Raw genomic sequence first — 21,441 nt, 5'->3', positions numbered from 1 at the left:
GGCAGCGGACTGCTTGCCGGCATGCAGAAGCTTGGCGCGCGCTGAGCTCAGCACGCCCCAAGCTTCTAGGGGCGCGCAAGCAGTCCGCTGCCGCCCCAAGCCTCGTGCACCCAGCGGGACCTCCTGCCGGGTGCGGGAGGCTTGGGGCGGCAGCGGACTGCTTGCCGGCACGCAGAAGCTTGGGGCGCGCTGACCTCAGCTTGCCCCAAGCTTCTGGATTAGCGCAGGGGTCCGCTAGCCCTGGGAGAGGCGCCTGGCTCTCCCATGCTAGCGGAGACCTTGCCGGCACGCAGAAGCTTGGGGCGCGCTGAGCTCCGCACGCCCCAAGCTCCTGGTGTAGCGCAGCGCACCTGGGGGGGAAATAAAAATTTTTTCCTTTATTTCCCCCCCTAAAATCTAGGTGCGTCTTATGGGCCGGTGCGTCTTATGGGGCGAAAAATACGGTAAATAATAAATTATTATTATATTATTATACCTAAATCCTGTGATATTTTATTTTATAACATGTTAGCACTACTATGAGCTGGGAACCCAGAAAATTTCCAGTTAATCTAATCTCTTTCAGAAGTCAGCATTGTAGGGTTGTTACTGTTCCTAAGTCTCAGCTTCAGACTTACAATGTGGGATAGGATCTCTGAGCTATCTTAAAGGGCTGTTTCTTATCATTCCCTTTTTTTTTTACTGAACTTGCGAGCTTCAATATCACCCAGTGGGGCCACCCATAAAGAAGGTAACTGATTCTATATAGTGAGAAGTCTTCCCAGACACAGAGAAGTATATTACTGTATTTTCCCATGTATAAGACTATATTTCCCTCCAATTTTTTTAAGGTAAAATTGGGGGTCGTCTTATACACGGAATGTTGCAATTATTTCTTAATTTGGGGCTCAAAAAATAGGGGTCATCTTATACATGGGAGCGTCTTATACATGTAAAAATACGGTAGTTTGCAAATTTAAAGTCACAACCCTATATGTGTTCCTGAATGCATGGCACCTGACTCCCAGTGCCATTGTGCCTGCTGTTTTTGGCCTTGACCTCCTCATGGAACATCTGAATGGGAAACCTGTGTACCTGACAGTTGTGTGTGCATTAGCTATTCCATGGGCATTCAGGAACCAAGCAGTTGAGGTTCCCAGTTGGGTGGAGGAGCCAGGGCTGTCCCAATACATTTTGGCACAAAATGGTGCTCCCTTCCTTGCCAGGGAATAAAGGGTAAGAGAAGATCTACGACAGGAACAAGGGAGGAATAAATATCTGCACTGGGATCTGTTGCCCCTGTGGATCTTGCCGTCTGAGGCAGTCGCCTCACTTTGCCTCAGGTGTGGACCGGCCCTGAGAGGAAATTAAATACGTTCATCTGCACGTAAGTTAGCTCCCCAGCCAGATCTTTTGCACAAAGCACGGAGGAGCTGGTGGGGAAGTTGATGTTGGCGTGGGGAAAGTAGAAATCACCTCATTTTCTTCTCCATGTGTTCATAAAAATGTGTAGGGGGGATTCTGAAAGGGTCTATGGTAAACTATGAGATGACCCTAAGATAACCCCAAGCTTTTACAGTATTTCATTCTAGTGATTGAAAGTGTAGAAAAAAATGAGGCAGGGTTAAGATGAGTGTTTATTAGTTTTCAATTTGTGCAGAATAAGGGTGTTCTTGTGTAAATTTATTTATCTGTTGCAACACTGTAGCATCTGGCTAAGTACCAATTAGGATGTAACTTCCTCTAAACTCAGTTATTTTTACTTTCTAACTGGCAGTCTACCCAGCTATGAAATGCAAGGCACATGGGCTATGTTAAGAAAAAAGGGGAGGGGGGAAATGGAGAGGAAGACAGTAATAAAAGCTGTGCCCCCCAGGAACAAGGAGTGAGGCTGCAATTCTATACACATTTGGCTGAAAATAAGTTCCACCTAATTTAATGAGGCTTATGTCTGAGTGGCACTGTGGTCTTAACCACTGAGCCTTGGGCTTGCCAATCAGAAGGTCGGCGGTTCGAATCCCCGCGACGGGGTGAGCTCCCGTTGCTCGGTCCCAGCTCCTGCCAACCTAGCAGTTCAAAAGCACATCAAAGTGCAAGTAGATAAATAGGTACTGCTCTGGCGGGAAGGTAAACGGCGTTTCCGTGTGCTGCTCTGGTTTGCCAGAAGTGGCTTAGTCATGCTGGCCACTTGACCCGGAAGCTTGTACGCGGGCTCCCTCTGCCAGCAAAGTGAGATGAGCGCCGCAACCCCAGAGTCATCCGTGACTGGACTTAACGGTTGGGGGTCCCTTTACCTTTACCTTTATGTCTGAGTTGGCATGTGAAGAATTGTTCTGTCCCTTATTGCCACTGAACAGGAAACAGTCACGGGCCTGGGGGAAACATGAGGAAGCTTATAATTAAAGTTATAGGGGATCTTAATTGAATAGGACTTATTTCTGACTAGTGATACAGCTGAAACTTGAAGTGTATCATTTTTTATGTCAAGCCTAGTAGCTTTCTATTTCTTAAATGTATAACAAGCACTGGCTACAATCCCTGAAATGTTAATATTTTCATAATACAAATCGAGATTACAAGTTAATTTATATTTTCTATGCCTTTGAACTCTGCATGTGTTTTCTTAGAATTTATCATTAAAATAATATTTACAACTTGCCTACCTGAAGCTACAGTTGGTGAAAATGGCATTTTCGTTTGCTGCTGACCTATTGGCCGTTCTCACCACAATGCTTTTCGTTCCCTGTCGCACTGGTAATGCTACGATGCACACTAAGCTACTGTATTCCATGCAGGGCTCCAGTAGAGAAGTAAAATGCATATTTGGAGAAAGGTCTATGTTGTGAGACTAGAGAGGGGTTAAACTATGCTGGTTTTGGTAGTAGGGAAGGTTGGTAAAATACAGTGTGAATTTTAATTGCATGGTGCTTTTATGTATGTGTTCAGGGACAGGTCCTAACCCAATTCTGTTGAACAACAGGGGGGAAGCGTGCCTCTGCAAATCACAGTTCAAATTACATACAATTCCTTGAGTTTCTCCAAAGCTTCCCGAGTCCCAGAAGCAAATGTTCTCAAAAGAATGCTCAACTAAAATGCATTACGTTTTGCTGTGTATCAGATTTAGGCAGCTCACTCCAGGAGCCTCACACGGCTGCTGAAGTTAATCATAGAAACTGATGCTCAGAGAGGCCCTGTCAGGTTAATCCTACGATATGTCGGCCAATCTTGAGTTACTTCTTGTATCGGTAAATCTGCTCTGCATGTGCTACAGAGGGAATCCATGGGAGACTTTATCCCCCTGCACTCTTCAAAGATAGTGAATAAATTACGCCAATTGTTTGGCTTTGTTTATTAGGCTTCTGTCTTCTAAACCTTTGAGGACTTGTTTATGTTTGGCACAATGAAGCCTGAATCACATTCTGAGTCCTGTCATGTATAACATGTAACATATTGTTACTGACCACCCCAATCTCTGCTGCATTAGAGTCCATGTTTCTTGGTACTTAACCAGGCTCGGGCTTTCCTCTGGGAATGAGGCACAGCAGAGGCTGTAGTGTCCTTATGGCATATGGTTTAGTTACACATATATACAACCTGAGTCTGCTTATGGAAGGGCTGACAGAAGCAGCATCTCAGAATTCACCAGCTTACTCCATTGTAACAGCATCAGTGTAACAGCACTGTCAGGCATGAAATGTCCAGAGTGAGGAATTAACACTTGATTTTCAAAAGTAGACTTACAAGTTAGGTTTGGCATGTCTATCTGTTGCGTGTCGAGGTCCCCAAGACACCCCCCAAAGAAAAACACAATTGACACTTAATTTTTGTTTAAGTTTTTGGCATAATTTTGGCCACAACTTTATTCAAATTACAGCAATGTGAGTGGTTGCTTAGGCATTGGTAGCGACTAACTGACCCTGCACGGGGACAGCTCTGACATTCGCACCCTCCGCGAAGTCAGAAAGGGTAAGTCACCTGGGGAGAGAGACGGGACTGGGAACCATGCCTCACCTCTCCCCAGAATGCTCCCGGGGCCTTCATGGCCCTAGCCCCTTGCCAGGGGGTTTCGGACAAAAGCATGGGGAGCCCCTGGGTTCCTTTAATGGAAAACCCTTGCAGCAGCAGCATTTTGGAGGGGCAGGCACAGCCGAATCCATACCCCTCCACCAACCAATTCCAAGACCAATGCCTAACTGCAAACCTTACAAGTTGTGACGATTTGCTAGGCAAAAACCAAGTGGCACACACTAATCAGCCAAATGGACAAAATTCCTACGAGGCCCCTGCCCCAAAGCAGACGACCCCATGACAGGCATAGCAAGGTCAAGCAAACAGCCTAAAATTAGGGAAGGGGGGGCGGGTGATCCGTAGTAAGCAGCGAAAAGAGGACGTTCCTCGCTGCGAGCATTGTATTTAACAAATAGGGCTGTCAATCAACAAATGGCAATATGTAGATTTCCCCAGTAACAGCCCGCCCCTGCTTAAAGGATGGCCAAAACATTTGCCTAGTAACAGTGAGGTGTCTTGTCAGCCTCGCCCGCAACCTGTGCTCTCCATGAGGGAGAACACACTTTCTACATCTCTCGGCTACTTCTAGGTTTGCACCCAATGAGGCAGTTGTGGACAGAAAAGGTGTTGAGCTTTCCTTTGGCAAAATCGCAAAAAGCAAACAAACCATTTTTGAGCTGTTTTTATGGGGAAACCGCACTGCCAACATGGGTTGCCATACGTCTGAACGCCATTTTCCTAACAAAATGGAAGGCACACATTTCTATCATCATTAATTCTGCCCAAAATGATTTTTTTTAATTGATTTAACAAAATGTACATACTGCTTGATTGTAAATGGAATCTCTAAGGTAAGCTGTTTACAAAAAGAAGAAGCCATAACCTGCGCCTTTTAATTCCCCCTCTCAGCTCCCGGATACACCACAAACAGAAGCTCATGGGTGTGAGGGAGGGGCAGGAAGTGCAGCATGTGAAACATCAAGATGTCAGGACATGCTGTTTTCAGAAGCAGCCGTGTGTTTTGTGGAATGCCCAGTTTGACCTACAGAGGCCGTCTGGATTTGTGTGATTTGGATGCTTAAAGGTAAAGGGACCCCTGACCATTAGGTCCAGTCGTGGACGACTTTGGGGTTGCGGCGCTCATCTCGCTTTATTGGCCGAGGGAGCTGGCGTACAGCTTCCGGGTCATGTGGCAGCATGACTAAGCCGCTTCTGGCAAACCAGAGCAGCGCACGGAAACGCCGTTTACCTTCCCACCAGAGCTGTACCTATTTATCTACTTGCACTTTGACGTGCTTTCGAACTGCTAGGTTGGCATGATGCTTAGGCACAGAGCAAAACCTTCATTGCCAAAGTTGGTGAACAAGTCTGAAGCTCTAGAATCTTTCCATGTGGAAACTTCCCAAGCATTCCTCAGGAGCATTGGTAGGCAACCTAAGGCCCGTGGGCCAGATGTGGCCCAATCGCCTTCTCAATCTGGCCCCCGGGCAGTCCAGGAATCAGCGTGTTTTTACATGAGTAATAATAATAATAATAATAATAATAATAATAATAATAATAATAATAATAATTTATTATTTATAGAATGAGTGCTTTTATTTAAAATGCATCTCTGGGTTATTTGTGAGGCCTGCCTGGTGTTTTTACATGAGTAGAATGTGTGTTTTTATTTAAAATGCATCTCTGGGTTATTTGTGGGGCATAGGAATTTGTTCATTTCCCCCAAAAAAATATAGTCTGGCCCCCCACAAAGTCTGAGGGACAGTGGACCGGCCCCCTGCTGAAAAAGTTTGCTGACCCCTGCTCAGGAGGAACCAAATTCATCTGCAAGGCCACCTCAGCTATGCCGTTGAAGAGACACTCCGCTCAGAGAAGCTTTCCCCCTATTATTTAAATGCTGTAAATTGTCCTGAGCTCTCTCTGGAGTCAGGAGGCAGGGCACACATTTGAAAACAAAATAAATCTGACAGGCATAAAGAGACCGGAAGAACTGTCAAATCTGCTTTGAAATACAGTTATATGTTTTTGATATGGAGGAAAACGAGAATGTCAGGCAGAGGGGTCTTCTGAGGGGCTACTTTGTTTTAAATGGTTTGGCCATTGATGTCCTTATCACTCCTCGCATGAGCATTACAAAATAGGATGGTCTGTTTTTCCATTTGGGTCTTGTTCCTGCAGAAACCAAATCTAGCCCTGGTTGCTTCCTACATCTCCTCTCTTGCATCACAAAAGGGCATCCCTGCACTGGGAGGGTTTCAGGTCATATGCTGAAGATAGATGCTTGTTTGTTATGGCATGACTGGGCCACCAGGTTGGCACTAATAAGACTACGTTCTACATTATTATAATATCCATCCTTTTTCATCTCTTCCAGCTGCCCAGCTAAGAAAAACAGACCTTGTAGAGGACATTGACATCTGGTTTGCTGCAGATATGTGTGCTCCCCCTTATTTAATTCCTATTTTCTCTGTTTCTGATGTACCAATACGTCAGGATGTCAAATCCTGCCGGTAGAAATAAAAACACAAATTGCCGAAAATCACGAGGGGAGAACAACTCACAATAGCGTACATGTAATCCCTTGTCATTTCACATCTTTATTTAGCTGTGAAGCCTGAAGAACAAGCTGTGGCCTTCACTGAATATGAAAAACAATGAGTATCATTTTAAATCTTCCATGATGAGTTGTCATTTTTATCTTGCCTGGTTCTGAGAGGGCAAAGAGAGCCCAGCCTAAAAACAAGGCCCATGTGCGATGACACTTCCCAAGGGATTACAAAGTGATATTCAGCTGGGTAAATTTCACTCAACATGAAAGCATTCCTTGCTAGTGTGTGTGTGTGTGTGTGTGTGTTTTGACACAAAGCGGACAAATGAAATGCCTACAGCCAAATGTTCATTTCTCCGTCTGAGGTCAAATGAGAAGCTGATCGTTTTTCTTCTGAAAGTTTCCCTTTCCCACCCATTTTGCACTTACTGAATTTTCAGTTTTTAACGAAAAGAATTAGGATTAGGAAGCTGGAGTTGTCCAAATGGAATATACCTATATTCATTCTGCCACTTCAGTTTATTTAGTTTATGTATTATTTCGTTTATATTCTGCAGACTCTAGACCAAGGATGCAAGTTCATTCAGATGGTCTAGGGCACATCTGTAAAAATACAATTTAAAGTCATACGGCATCCAGCACAGCTCATTACAACTTCTACAACAGGCAAAAAAATCATCGTTGTCTGGTTTATCATGCAGTGGTACCTTGGTTCTCAAACTTAATCCGTTCCAGAAGTCCGTTCCAAAACCAAAGCGTTGCAAAACCAAGGCATGCTTTCCCATAGAAAGTAATGCAAAATGGATTAATCCATTCCAGACTTTTAAAATACCCATAAAACAGCAATTTAACATGAATTTTACTCTATAACAAGACCATTGATCCATAAATGAAAGCAATAAACAATGTACTGCAGTCACACAATCAATCAGTAGCCGAACTGGGTTCCACACAGTCACAAAAACAAAAAAAGAGAGCCTCGAAAACAAAAATGCAAAATAAATAGCAAAAGCAGACAGACGCTCAAATCGGAAGTGTGACCCTCAAATCGGAAGTGAAACACTCAAATCGGAAATGCAATACTCAAAATGGAGCATGTTCGGCTTCCGAAAAATGTTTGCAAACTGGAACACTTCCTTCCTGGTTTGCAGTGTTTTGGTTCCAAGTTGTTTAAGTACCAAGGCATTTGAGAACCAAGGTACCGCTGTATAGCAAAATAAAGTATCCAAGAGGCAGTACCAGCACAGGAAACCAGCCAAAGTATGATAGGCTGTTTCACCCAACCCAGGCTCCACATTTTACCCCAGCATTCAGCTCTGTAGTCTCAGCTGCTGAAAGGAAAGAAAGGGGCGAGCACAGGCTGCCCCAACCTTAAATGCCCCCTAGTAAGCCCGCCCCCACCGCCAGCCAATTGGCTGGCAAAGTAAATGATGAATATTAATGAAACTCGGGAGCCAGCCCCGCAAGGATGTAGATGGGGGCGTGAGCCCGCACCCCCCCTCCTTATGTCGGGAGTGGCTTTGTGCTCTCAGCCTAGGTGCAATTCCACAGCATCCAACCTCTCACCTGGAAGCCAGGTTGGTTCTGTGGATCAGCACCTCTGTTTCCTGGCCTGTAGGCTTCCACTAAGTCCCCAGCTTTCGTTCCAGAAGCAGACACAAGGGGCTCTGGGTTCGAAAACACCCATTCTGTGTTTCGATGTTTCTGCGTTTGGGCCGTTCTATTTTTGCCTCTCTCTCATGAGTAAAGATAAATATAGCTGTCAACGTTCCCCTTTTTTAAAGGGAAATTCCCTTATTACGAATAGGATTCCTCGCAAGAAAAGGGAAAAGTTGACAGCTATGATTATATGGATGTCTTAAGCACTCAAATACTATGGCAACCAGTTCACAGAAAAGCCCGTGAGGAATCTAATAATTTTGTATTTAGAGCAGTGTCAGGGCAGCATTTGCAGTAAAGAAGACATGGAGGTGCATAAAATGAGATGAGATTATTATATGTTCTGTTTGGAAAATATATGTAAAAACTAATAAAAAATGTATATTAAAAAAGAAGAAGACATGGAGGTAGAGTACAGGCTCACAATGGGAAAAAGCAATGTTCAGTTGATGGGCACTGGTGATGATTTTTATTTTAGCAAGTAAGAACATCTGTGCAAATAATAGCAATGTTACCCTTTGTGTTGGATTACTAAAAAAAACCACACACACAAAAACCCACTGAATTCAAATTTCAAGTTGACACCTTTCCTCAATAGCTTTCAGCTACTGTCCTGAAAATAATTACACTCAGTCTTTTGTTCCTAATTTGAATCAAGGTTTTCAATGAATGGGTTATTGCTGAGTTTATTCCAATAAATTAACGACAAGCATTTTAAACATTATTTCTCAGACAGCTGCAAAGTATGCTCCCTATGGTTCTTTCTGTTCATATTCATTACATGATAAATGCTAACCCCTAATTCAAGAGTCAAGGAGAATGTAATGTAAACCCATGAAATGACTGTGTAAATTGGCATATTCCTGAAATCTTGGAGGTCTGATTTTATGAATCCAATCCAAAGCACACTTGCTTGGGAGTAAACCCCAGTCAACTCAGAATAATTTATTTCTGAGTAATGCTTAGGGATGTAGGTGGCGCTGTGGGTTAAACCACAGAGCCTAGGACTTGCCGATCAGAAGGTCGGCGGTTCAAATCCCCACAACGGGGCGAGCTCCCGTTGCTCGGTCCCTGCTCCTGCCAACCTAGCAGTTCAAAAGCACGCCAAAAGTGCAAGCAGATAAATAGGTACCGCTCTAGCGGGAAGGTAAACGGTGTTTCCGTGCGCTGCTCTGGTTCTCCAGAAGTGGCTTAGTCAATGCTGACCCCATTGACCCGGAAGCTGTACGCCGGCTCCCTCGGCCAATAAAGCGAGATGAGCGCCACAACCCCAGAGTCGGCCACGACTGGACCTAATGGTCAGGGGTCCCTTTACCTTTACCTTTAATGCTCATGGCTGGGTTGTGAGGCTATGACCCTAAGCATTTTTACTAGGGTGCAAGTCTAACTGAATGCAGTGAGTCCCAAGCAAACTCAGAAATGCAGTGTAAAAACATTAAAACTGAAGCTTTGTGACATTATTTATCCAAAGTATGTCCTCGGCCACAACATCCATCTGCCATGGATGCTCTAGCTGAGATTCCTGCATCACAGGGGGTGACTAGAAGACCTTTGGGTCCCCTCTATGATATAAAGGATAAGTTAAGAATCCAGCATTGGTGCCCCAAGGCAGCCACCCAGACATAGCTGTCAACTTTTCCCTTTTCCTGCGAGGAATCCTATTCGGAATAAGGGAATTTCCCTTAAAAAAAGGAAAACGTTGACAGCTATGCACCCAGATTGTCTACCCCCAGCCTACATGATCTCAATAGTATTCCCCATTGTTGCTTCACAGTGACTGGTAAAAATTATTTTGTATTTTTTTATAAATAAATAAAAAGATAATGGACCTTGGTCAAATTTACCAACAACAGGTTTTATTATCCACTTGGTAAAAGAAATAAACCAATTACTCAGAAAGTAACCTATATGTATTCCTTAGCCAAAGCCCATGTGAGTTAAAATCTTTTGGACTGTGCACCATATCAATGTACATTTTTATTTGTAAACTGTTTATAGGGATAAGATTGACTTCCCTTACAATATAGATAACACTGACCTACCTTATAGTAATTGCACAATGTATGTATAGCACTCTGGACATATAAAAGCAGCATCAAAATATTATTATTATTATTATTATTATTACCCAAACCACATTGTGATCATCCTTTGCCTCAAATGCAAGACTTAGCCTACTCAGATGTAACACCAGCTCCCTAAAATCACTGTGCATAGATGCATGTATGTAAAGTTTCTCCCTTCCAGACCACTTCCTTGCAAGGGTTTCAGCTGTAACCTGGATTTTAAATTGAGGTTTGAAGTGGAGTTGAAGAAAGAACCTGATTAGCATTATCCATTGTCAGCATCTGATAATGGAGAATTTTGTAGTGGGGAGCGGGGCAGCCAGAGGAGAGGGCTGGCTCAGTAGGTCCCTATGGCTTGTTTCCAATTTGCAAACCGGGCTATATGTCTGCACTGGGCAGCTGAGTGGATTTATGCAGATTTTGTATGTACAACTACAAGTGCAGGCATGTTGCAGCTTGAGCCACAGTCGGTGCTTCTCAGTTTAGTAGTGTTGCAGCAGGCAAGAGTTTGCTACTGTATGCTGAAAACTAGTGAAGTTGGGAAAAGGAGCAGCATGGTTTAATACAATGTTATTAAAACTTAACTTGCAACTCAATGCTATGCAAAGTAAAGCATGCCGAAAAGTTTAGAAATCAATGGTCTTTTTTCCAATTTTTTAAAATTGATTTTCCAAGTTTATAACAAACAAAACACACAAATAAAGAAAAAAGACATTACAATACTATAAAAGGCAACAAAAACAAACATGTAAACACCTAATACTTTAAGACCTAGTTTAATTTTCATTGTTAACTGACTTCCTCGAACCCCTCATTGAATCACTTTTTAACAGGTCTCCAATATCCTCTTTCTAATCAAATTGACACCTTTAATTTACAATCTTCTTCTCTTTTCATAATTATCTAAATCCATAGTATTTTACAATTCATTCTTACTCTAGTCCTAGGCCCATTTGATACTTTCAAGTAACTTCTACTTATTGTATGTTACAATAGTTGGCTAAATAGTCTTTCAGTTTCTTCCAATCTTCTCGATATTCCTCTTCTTTCTGATCGCGGATTCTTCCAGTCAGGTCGGCTAGCTCCAAAAAGTCTAACGTCTTCATCTGTTGAAATCAATGGTCTTAGGGAGGCCTAAACCCACATAGAGTTCAGACTAAGTATGCATTTGCATTTCAGGAAAGGGAAAAAAAGGGGGGGAAGGATGCCACAAACTCTTCTGGGTATATGTAGTATTTTATTTTTATTTTTTAATGTCATTGCTTAAGGTTTAAAGAAGCAGCTTTGTATGCTGGCTTTCAGACCTGAGCAACTTATTTCAAAGTAACTCTGTGAAGGCAACTATCACGTTTGGTTTATAAGAAAAGGACTAGCTGCTCTGATTACCTGTCAAGATTACAGCTGCAAAACTCCCCAGGCTGCTGTTCCCATTTCTAATCATGACTTGAGTTTGGAAATCAGTGTGACTGCCTATGAGGTTGAACAAACAGCTAGGCCAGGGGTCTGCAACCTTTAAGACAAAAAGAGCCACTTGGACCCGTTTCCAAAGAAAAAAAACATGGGAGCCGCAAAACTCGTCATTATAAAAATAAGTTTTTTGTCACTTTTTTATTATTTCTTTGTTTGACCCCTCAGAATTACTCCTCCTCATAGAAATAAACGTTAAATTAACAAGTTATCTTTTTTGTGTGTGTGTTCTTCACTCCCCTTCAAAACAGTGACCAGCGTACATGCCCCCTTTCAATGCAGTGACCAGCGTACATGCCCCTTACAATGTAGCGGGCGGGAATGTGACGTTGGGACGGTGCGTGACTAACGCATGCACCGCCCCCATGCGACGTCACAGCCAGTACAGCGCCCGCCACAGTGGGGAGTGTCGGGGCGCACAATGCGCCTCCTCCCCTCGCTAGTATCCGCCCCGGAGCCGCGGCAAAGGTGTAAAAGAGCCACATGCGGCTCTGGAGCCGCAGGTTGCAGACCCCTGAGCCAGGCAGAGACCAGCAACGCGCCTCTTCCTTTTCCTGAGATACCTTTGTGTAAAGGACTGGGAAAGCACATATTTGTAGCTCCTCATCCACTCTCTGGTTGTTCTGTCCCCCGTTTTTTTAAAGCTTGGCTTCCTAACTTTTACTGGTGTTTGACTCAGGGTTAATCCTGTGACTGAAGTGTAAAAGAAGGTGTGGCCTTTTAAAATTTTATTTTAAGGACACATCGTCGTGGTCTTTGGGAGGTTTCAAACATCTTTTGGAAACCATGGCAGTGGCCAGTAGTTTGGTTTTTTAGTACTACTTTTTTAAAGAAATGGCAAATTGCTGTGGGACAGAGGAGTCACCGGAAAACTTTTGGCATCACCGTATCATAGCAGGGAACATACAGGAGCAGGCAGTAAAATAAAATAAAAAGTTAGTAAAATAATAATTCAAGGTGTCTTGAGGGCCAACAAAAACCTTTTGGCATTATGACATCACAGAGGTGGGCCCACTGGAACAGAGATATAGATGATAGATAGATAGATAGATAGATAGATAGATAGATAGATAGATGATAGATAGATAGATAGATAGATAGATAGATAGATAGATAGATAGATAGATGTTAGATAATAGATGGATAGATATAGATAGATAGATGATGATGATGATGATGATAGATGATAGATAGATGATAGATAGATAGATATAGATAGATGTTAGATAATAGATAGATAGATATAGATAGATAGATGATGATGATGATAGATGATAGATAGATAGATAGATAGATGATAGATAGATAGATAGATAGATAGATAGATAGATGATAGATAGATAGATAGATAGATAATAGATAGATAGATAGATGATAGATAGATAGATAGATAGATGATAGATAGATAGATAGATAGATGATAGATGATAGATGATAGATAGATAGATAGATAGATAGATAGATGATAGATAGATAGATAGATAGATACCTAGATACCTAGATAGATTATAGATAATACAAATTGAGTAGGGGTTTATGTGGCCTTCAGTTTGAAGCTTAGGAAACCCTGCTTGGAAAGACAATTTGTAAGATCTTTGCTGCACATACAATGGACTGTGGAGAGAGAGATCAGACCCTCTAGGCAGTGTAGTGTAGTGGTTAGACTGGGACCTGGGATTCCTACCTGGCCACGAAGCTCACTGGGTGACCTTGGGCCAGTCACTGCCTCTCAGCCTAACCTACCTCACAGGGCTGTTGTGGAGATTAATTGAGGATGGGGAGAACCATGTACACCACTTTGAGCTCCTTGAAGATGCAACATGGGCTACAAATGCAATAGTTACATATCTGGACATCCAAACCTCTCCCATCAGCTTCCCCAAGCTGGTGCTCTCCAGATAGTCCAGCTGGTTAGAGCGTGGTGCTGATAATGCCAAGGTTGCAGGTTTAATTCCTGTAAGGGACAGCTACATAGTCCTGCACTGCAGGGGGTGGACTAGATAATTCTCTGGGTCTATGATATCTATGATAGCAGGGTGTGCCTATTGCAGAATTTCTGGGCATTTGATAAGATGAGAATGACAGTTTGCATTTCTTAGTACAGAAACTATTGATCTGATGTGTAGAGATCTTTCCTGTTCAGCTTAGTTCAAGAGGGTTCTGGAAGGTTTCTTCTCTATGTGAAAGAAGGTTCTTGTTTGGGTTATTCCTTCTGAAAAGCAGAGTACAGCTGGCTTAAACTTGTTCTGTTATCTCTTTCTGTTGAGGTCATACTGACTATAATAGCAAAGCAATAAGGAACCTGGGTCTTCACTTACTTTCTCTTTCTCTCTCTTTGTTCTGGTGTGATGTTTTGTTCTGCATATAGTGTTAAAGTTTTGTGTTATTATAAGTTATTGCAAATCTGCTGCAACTGGATTTCTTATGGACAGTGCCAATTCTGAATGTATTGGATTTGTGACCATTACGCTCATTTGCCTTCAGTAGCAGTAAAGCTCTGCTGGATGAATAGCTCTGGTCTATTTTTGGGAACTCTACAACGTGTTTAAGATTTTCCTCCACACACGCGGCAGAGAACCCATTCTTCAGATGTTTTGGAGCATAACTTCCATCTGCCCCAGCCAGCGACTTTGGTCATAAACACATCTGGAGGCATCAGGTTGGGGAAGGGTGCTGCACATGGTTTAGGACTGCATAAGAGCCTAGGACTTGCCGATCAGAAGGTCGGCAGTTCAAATCCCCGCGACAGAGTGAGCTCCCGTTGCTCGGTCCCAGCTCCTGCCAACCTAGCAGTTCTAAAGCACGTCAAAGTGCAAGTAGATAAATAGGTACCACTCCGGCGGGAAGGTAAACAGCGTTTCCGTGCGCTGCTCTGGTTCGCCAGAAGCGGCTTCGTCATGCTGGCCACATGACCCGGAAGCTGTACGCCGGCTCCCTTGGCCAATAAAGTGAGATGAGCGCTGCAACCCCAGAGTTGTCCACGACTGGACCTAACGGTCAGGGGTACCTTTACCTTTACCTTTAAAAAGAATAAAGACATATGAAGCTTCTTTTAAAAGTAATAAGAAGTTTACTCACATTCAGTTCACAGCTAGATCCCTGAAGGCAGGCTTTAGGTTGTAGTTACAGATACAGTGTAGCTTACATCCTTGTAAGGATGGGCCCATGTGCTGCTGGCAGAGAGCCAGCAGTGTAGTCCAAGAGAAGAAAAGGCAGCAAAAGAGGAAGGTAGCTCCGTGACTGGCCTTTTGTGAGGTCTGCAAGGGTCATGCCCACCTACCTGGTCACATGCAGGGAGAGGATGCTCCAGACCAGGTGTAACAGGAAGTTCAGCTGGCTGGATCAATATCCTCCTGTCTGTGTCCACTCTAGGCAAACAGGAAGTGATGTACTTGACTGCTTATGCTACAACCCACAAAAACGAGCACTAAAAAGCAGCCCATTGGATCAAGTGGCTTCTGGTGCTTTTGGTGAGATCTCTCAAGAGGTCTGTGGGACCTCGCTGGAACCTGCAGTTGCTTCTCCTTGCTTCTCCCCCTGCCAAGGAAGAAGTGAGAAGAGCTGGCAGTGAAATATGCAGCATTCAAGAGTAAATACGGAAACCAAGGAAGGGCAAGGACAGGAAATCGATGGATAAAGTAATTTATGATCTATGTTAACATCTGCTCCCCTTCCCAGGTTGAGCACACAATAAATGAACTATTTATTGCCTTTTTCAGTTAGTCACGGTCCTTTGTGGAGATCTCCAGGGGGATCAATCCTTTGAACTGCTCCTTGCTTGCTTTTAAGTTTGCATTCCTGGCTGGGGTTTGGGACTGGACTCCGCAGGGCTCCCTTCTGAGCAATCGCACACAGAAGCAGCCTGCCAGGCGCCTTCCCCATCCCCTTGCAACCAGTGACGGACCTACATTTTAGGAGCCCAGAACTGATATGGGCTTCCCTTCTCAACCAGCAGCAAGGTCTGGGGAACCCCTGTTATTTCCTTCAATGGGGTTGTTCCACGACAGATCACCACATTTATTTTTTTAAGTAAAAAATTAGCTACTACATCTCAGATTTTGATTAAAATGGCTGCACTGGATTATCTCACATGTCAAAGTCACTGGTGTGAATAAAAATGTCCCATGCATTATAGTTTTCGAGTTATTAGGATGGATGAAAATTATGGAAAAATAGGGAAATGTAATATACATGCATGAAGGGACGCGGGTGGCGCTGTGGGTTAAAAATAACTCCTAGGTATTGAAATTTTAGGACTTGCTCTATTTTTGCTCCACCAAGCTTCCATTCGTATAATCTCCGACTTCTGGCGAAAATCAGAATCTTAGATTTAGCATGGTTGATGGTTAATTGGTTGCGTTGACAATACGTGGCAAAGATCTTCAGAGCGGTTAAACCACAGAGCCTAGGACTTGCCGATCAGAAGGTCAGTGGTTCAAATCCCCGCGACAGGGTGAGCGCCTGTTGCTCAGTCCCTGCTCCTGCCAACCTAGCAGTTCGAAAGCACGTCAAAGTGCAAGTAGATAAATAGGTACCGCTCCGGCGGGAAGGTAAACGGCATTTCTGTGCGCTGCTCTGGTTCGCCAGATGCGGCTTAGTCATGCTGGCCACATGACCCGGAAGCTGTACGCCGGCTCCCTCGGCCAATAAAGCGAGATGAGCGCCGCAACCCCAGAGTCGGCCACGACTGGACCTAATGGTCAGGGGTCCCTTTACCCTTTACCTTTTAATATACATGCATGAGGCACTTTTTAAAGCAATTTTTTTAAGCGATAAGGCCTAAAATTAATCTGGGGTCGCTCTGGGATTAGAGGCCCTGAAGTTTAAGTTTCTGCCTCTACTTGCAACCCCACGTGCACTTGGGAAATGCCTGTGCTCACCCCCTCCCAAGAGAAGCACATATAGGAGCCAACTCCTAGGGACTAAGGTCCCTTCAGCCCCCCCTAAAATATTTGAGGTGGCCACCTCCCCCCCCCAAAAAATGATGGGTATTCCCATTCAAACGTCGTGTGTACACTGCACCATGTGATCCATTATGTGGGGCAGGGCTTATCTGGGTCCCCACAATGTTTTATTCAAGTTGGCATCCCTGGCATGGGGGGGGCAGGGAGGAGCATCTCCCCCCCCCCATCAGTAAAATCAATAAAAATACATAGCTAACTGAGGTTCTCTCCCACCAACAAAAGGCCTGGTGATGTGAAAAAACACTTAGAATTTGGGTTCGGGGCCTCACAGGGGTCCGCTACGGTTGGAGAAGACGGGTGATTTCCAACCAAGGATTGAAAGAAACAAGTGGCTTTTCAAAAGCACAGATCCTTTATTCGGTTGCAACTGGGTCCCCCACGCAAAGGTGAAAAAGCGTATGAGGGACCCCACCCAAAGCTAAGTTCAGAATACTTGGATACAATTATAAAAACAGACAGAGATAGGGTAAATTGAGGAAATAGAGTAATGGGCATGCAGGGAGGAAAGAAAAATGCTTTATTTGACAATAAGGGGGGGGGATTCGAAGGAGGGGAATAACGGGAGAAGCGAATTAAAAGGAGAGCAGGCTAAAGGCAAAATTGAGGAAAAGGTTTATATATGTCTCTTAGGTTTATTTGGTCTTGGTTTTCAGCTTCTTTAGCTATTTTTCTACATCACTGGCTACGCCCACGACCCCTGGTATGCAACCTGCGCCCGCAGGGGCCCCAATCCCGCTCATTTCCACGAAGCTCCTGCTCCCCACCCAGGAAAGCTGCCCGCTTTGCGCCAGGAATTGCGCCCCGGCCTCCTTGCGCCCCACGGGCTCTAACTTCCAAGCCTGCCCGGCTCTCGCTTCGCATCCCTCGAACACCCCAGCTCGACCCACCCGCTTTCCCAGGCGCGCTCCCTGCGCAGGTGGCTCGAGCCCGCAACGCATCGGAGAGGGGCGGGATCGCGCTCAGGCGAGCGCGCGAGCGCGTGGCGGGGAAGGGAGGCCCGGAGGCGAGCAGATGCCGCGCGCAGGGGGCGGAGAAGCTGCAGCAGCAGCGGCAGCAGCAGCGCGGGCGCGGCAAGAGCGAGTTTTTTACGCGGCTGGAGCCTCGCTCGCGGCGAGGGGGCGGGTGCCTGCGACCCGGGTGAGTAGCCTGCGCCGCGCCCACCCTCCTCTCCGGATTGCGCGCTCGGGTTGGATGGGGGACCCCCCTCTCCATGCTCAAGCACGGGCCGGTCCCGGGGTTCCTAGGGCGGCAGAGCCTCTCCTGGGGAAAAGGGCGCAATCCTCGGGACTTTGCGCGCATTCCCTCCCCACCCCCACCCCCAAAGAAAAGCGAAGCTGTGCAGCCCCGAGGGCACATACCGTGGGAAGCCTCGAACTCGGCGGGGCTTACTCCCGAGTAAATGCGTGCGAGGCTCGTGCTGCAAAGGCACGCTTCTTCTTGGGAGATGGAAACAGGCGCAAGAGCGCGCTGCACCCCGAGGCTGCCAGGGCGCTTCCTTTCTTCCAAGGGGCAGCGAAGGGGTCCCGGCAGGAGTTAATTTCCCCGGGCAGGGCGCGCGCCGCTGCTCCGTTTGCTTTAAGGCGAGGATTCCCGCAGGGCTCGCTTGCCCAGGAGGTGCTGCTGCGCCCTTAGGCAGGCTTGCGCTGCGCAAGTGGGCGCCGCCGTCGAGGGAAGGACAGGGACCCGGGTGGAAAGCGCCGTGGAGGGGCTCCCATTTCTCCCTGCAGGCTGAAGCCTCGCGCAGAGCCTACCCTAGGCATTGCAGGAAGAAGAGAGCTGTTCGGCAGCGCAACTGACTGGTAGTCCTTCCTTGGCGGCTTTTAAACAGAGGTTGAGTGGCCATCTGTCATGGATGCTTTAGTTGAGATTCCTGCATTGCAGGGGGTTGGACTAGATGACCACTGGGGTCCCTTCCAACTCATAATTCCCTTTCACAGCACCTTTTGGAGCGCATGGCAAATGTGTGACATTGACTGCCTTTCCGTGGATGTTTAGAAGATTGCTGCAGGTTGTGATCCACCAGCGGTACACGCTGCGCGGTGTTAGAGGAATTCATAGAATCATAGAGTTGGAAGAGACCACAAGGGCCATCGAGTCCAACCCCCTGCCAAGCAGGAAACACCACCAGAGCACTCCTGACATATGGTTGTCAAGCCTCTGCTTAAAGACCGCCAAAATAGGAGACTCCACCACACTCCTTGGCAGCAAATTCCACTGTCGAACAGCTCTTACTGTGAGGAAGTTCTTCCTAATGTTTAGGTGGAATCTTCTTTCTTGTAGTTTGGATCCATTGCTCCGTGTCCACTTCTCTGGAGCAGCAGAAAACAACCTTTCTCCCTCCTCTATGTGACATCATTTTATATATTTGAACATGGCTATCATATCACCCCTTAACCTCCTCTTCTCCAGGCTAAACATGCCCAGCTCAAAAGGTTGGGACTCGCTGCCTGAGAAGGGTTAGATCTGAGCTGTTATCACTTAGTACTGGAACAAGCACAGGAGTGAAAGGGAGAAGGGAAGGGACTTGGAGATCTCCCCTCCTTTTCTGCTCTGCAAATTGTTGCCCCCAGTGAGCTAGTCAAGAATTTGAATGTGTTTGGGTTTCATAAATTCTCCTAGGTCAACCCCCACACACAATCAGCCTTTAAATATAAACACAACTTTTCCCTGGCCGCTTCCAGATGACCTGTTTACTGAGCATTCCTTCCTGATATGCTGGGGGGGGGGGATTAGAGGGCAACTGCTGTTTAATGATCATTCACTCTCATTTGTTTGTGGGGAGGTTAAACAGCGCTGTATCAAATCAAGTGCATTCCCCTCACTTTCCTTATTTGCAAAAAGTTCGATCTTTTGAGGAAGTGGGTTTGTTCCGCGGGGCATTCAGTTCCGCTTTAATCGCACAACCTGAATTTGCCGGTATGTGATTGAATCTCTCCCCCAAATTGTGGCAGTCACACTACTCGGTTCACATCATTTTTTATCCGGAGACTCTTGAGTGTCGTGCAGCAGGTTGCTTGTGGAAAGGAATTTCGAAGTTGAGCAATATCCAAGGCTAGTTTAGGTGAGTGTCTTAAATGCCTTAGCTGGAGATAAGGTTAGTAGGGTGCTAGTCTGTACATGGAGTAACTTTCGGGAAGCTGTTGTTTTTTAGATGGAATATTTTCAGTTATGGCTTCCACTCAGATCGCTTTGGAATTGAAAAACTAGGTGTAAGAGCACTGGGTCAATCTGAAATGTTAGTAAGTACGCATGAAGTCGCTTTAGATCATGGGTAGGCAAACTAAGGTCCGGGGGCCGGATCTGGCCCAATCACCTTCTAAATCCGGCCCGCGGACAGTCCAGGAATCAGTGTGTTTTTACAGGAGTAGAATGTGTCAATTTATTTAAAATGCATCTCTGGGTTATTTGTGGGGCATAGGAATTCGTTCATCCCCCCCCAAAAAAAATAGTCCGCCCCCCCCCACAAGGTCTGAGAGACAGTGGACTGGCCCCCTGCTGAAAAAGTTTGCTGACCCCTGCTTTAGATTAACACTGTTTCAGCACCTGTATTATAGGGTAGGAGGACAGCGTTGGGAATCCTGTTTGCTTTCCAGGAGCTGCCAGCCACCCCTAGCTCTCTGTGGGATGAGCATGTCTACCATATTCACAAATACGGTAAAGCTCTTGGGAGCTGACGTGAACTGGTTAATGCATAATGGGCAGCTACATATATTGCTTTTCCTTGGCACCAGAGAGGACTCTCCCACCCTTAGCACCTACTCTGTGTGCAGGTGTGTGGTGTCCCTTCTGATCTTGGTGGAAAGAGTGAAGAGATAAGCCTCTTCATTCCTTGGTGCTGTCTGCAGAGTGAGAGTTAGGCTTCCTTGCCCTTGTTAGCAGTTACGAAAAGGTAGATAGGCAGTTGCCTGCTCCTTATCTTAAGCTTATGCCTTTTTGGCTCTTAGAAGATGGACCCAGTGTATAGGTTAGCCACTGTAGGCATCTATTTTCTATTCTCTGTCTATTCCAGCTGCCTAATTAAAATAAGGTAAAGGGGCCCCTGACCATTAGGTCTAGTCATGGCCGACTCTGGGGTTGTGGCGCTCATCTTGCTTAACTGGCTGAGGGAGCCGGCGTACAGCTTCTGGGTCATGTGGCCAGCATGACTAAGCCGCTTCTGGTGAACCAGAGCAGCGCACGGAAACGCTGTTTACCTTCCTGCCAGAGTGGTACCTATTTATCTACTTGCACTTTGACGTGCTTTCGAACTGCTAGGTTGGCAGGAGCTGGGACCGATCAACGGGAGCTCACCCCGTCATGGGGATTTGAACCGCCGACATTCTGATCGGCAAGCCCTAGGCTCTGTGGTTTAACCCACAGCGCCACCCATGTCTCTCTAATACCAGGGATCAAATCTGGGGCCTAGGGCTTGCAAATATGTGCTGACCCACTGAGCTATGGTCTCTCCTAAGTGCCGTTATCCAGTTTGGTACTTGATAACAAAGAACATCTACTTTCCATGCACAACTGCAGGCTGGATTTCTCAAGTTTGTACCTCACCTCTTATGGAGGAGCTAACCTTTTAGCCCAGGTACTTGCTTTATATTAAAGGACTGTATCCTCTTCCTCCTTGTTAAATGTGTATTAGAGTGTTCTCACCACCTTAAGTGTTGGTCCATTTCTCCCCAACACCAAGGTTATTGAGCTTGGTACTTTTTCCTGCTCTTTGCCCACCATAATTGTATAAACAAAAGTCTGGGTTAAGCCTTAA

At 45.5% G+C, this 21,441-nt stretch overlaps 1 protein-coding gene across 8 annotated transcripts in view; it reads left to right on the top strand.

Annotated features, from left to right (window-relative positions):
- Positions 1–21,441, top strand: part of PROM1 (prominin 1) — a 243,472-nt gene that overhangs the window by 114,168 nt on the left and 107,863 nt on the right. For 7 of the 8 annotated variants that reach the window (XM_081207635.1, XM_081207638.1, XM_081207637.1 and 4 more), the window contains exon 1: positions 17,681–17,828. The exons of the other annotated variant lie outside the window; for it this stretch is intronic. The gene's annotated coding sequence lies outside the window, so the exon portion shown is untranslated. Of the gene's footprint in view, positions 1–17,680; positions 17,829–21,441 lie in introns of those variants that run through there. 8 annotated transcript variants of the gene reach the window in all.

Source organism: Podarcis bocagei (genome assembly GCF_964188305.1).
Source record: "Podarcis bocagei genome assembly, chromosome: 9".
NCBI classification, from domain to species: domain Eukaryota; kingdom Metazoa; phylum Chordata; class Lepidosauria; order Squamata; family Lacertidae; genus Podarcis; species Podarcis bocagei.
Note: the sequence above shows the minus strand (reverse complement) of the source record. Positions and strands in the feature narration are given on the sequence as shown.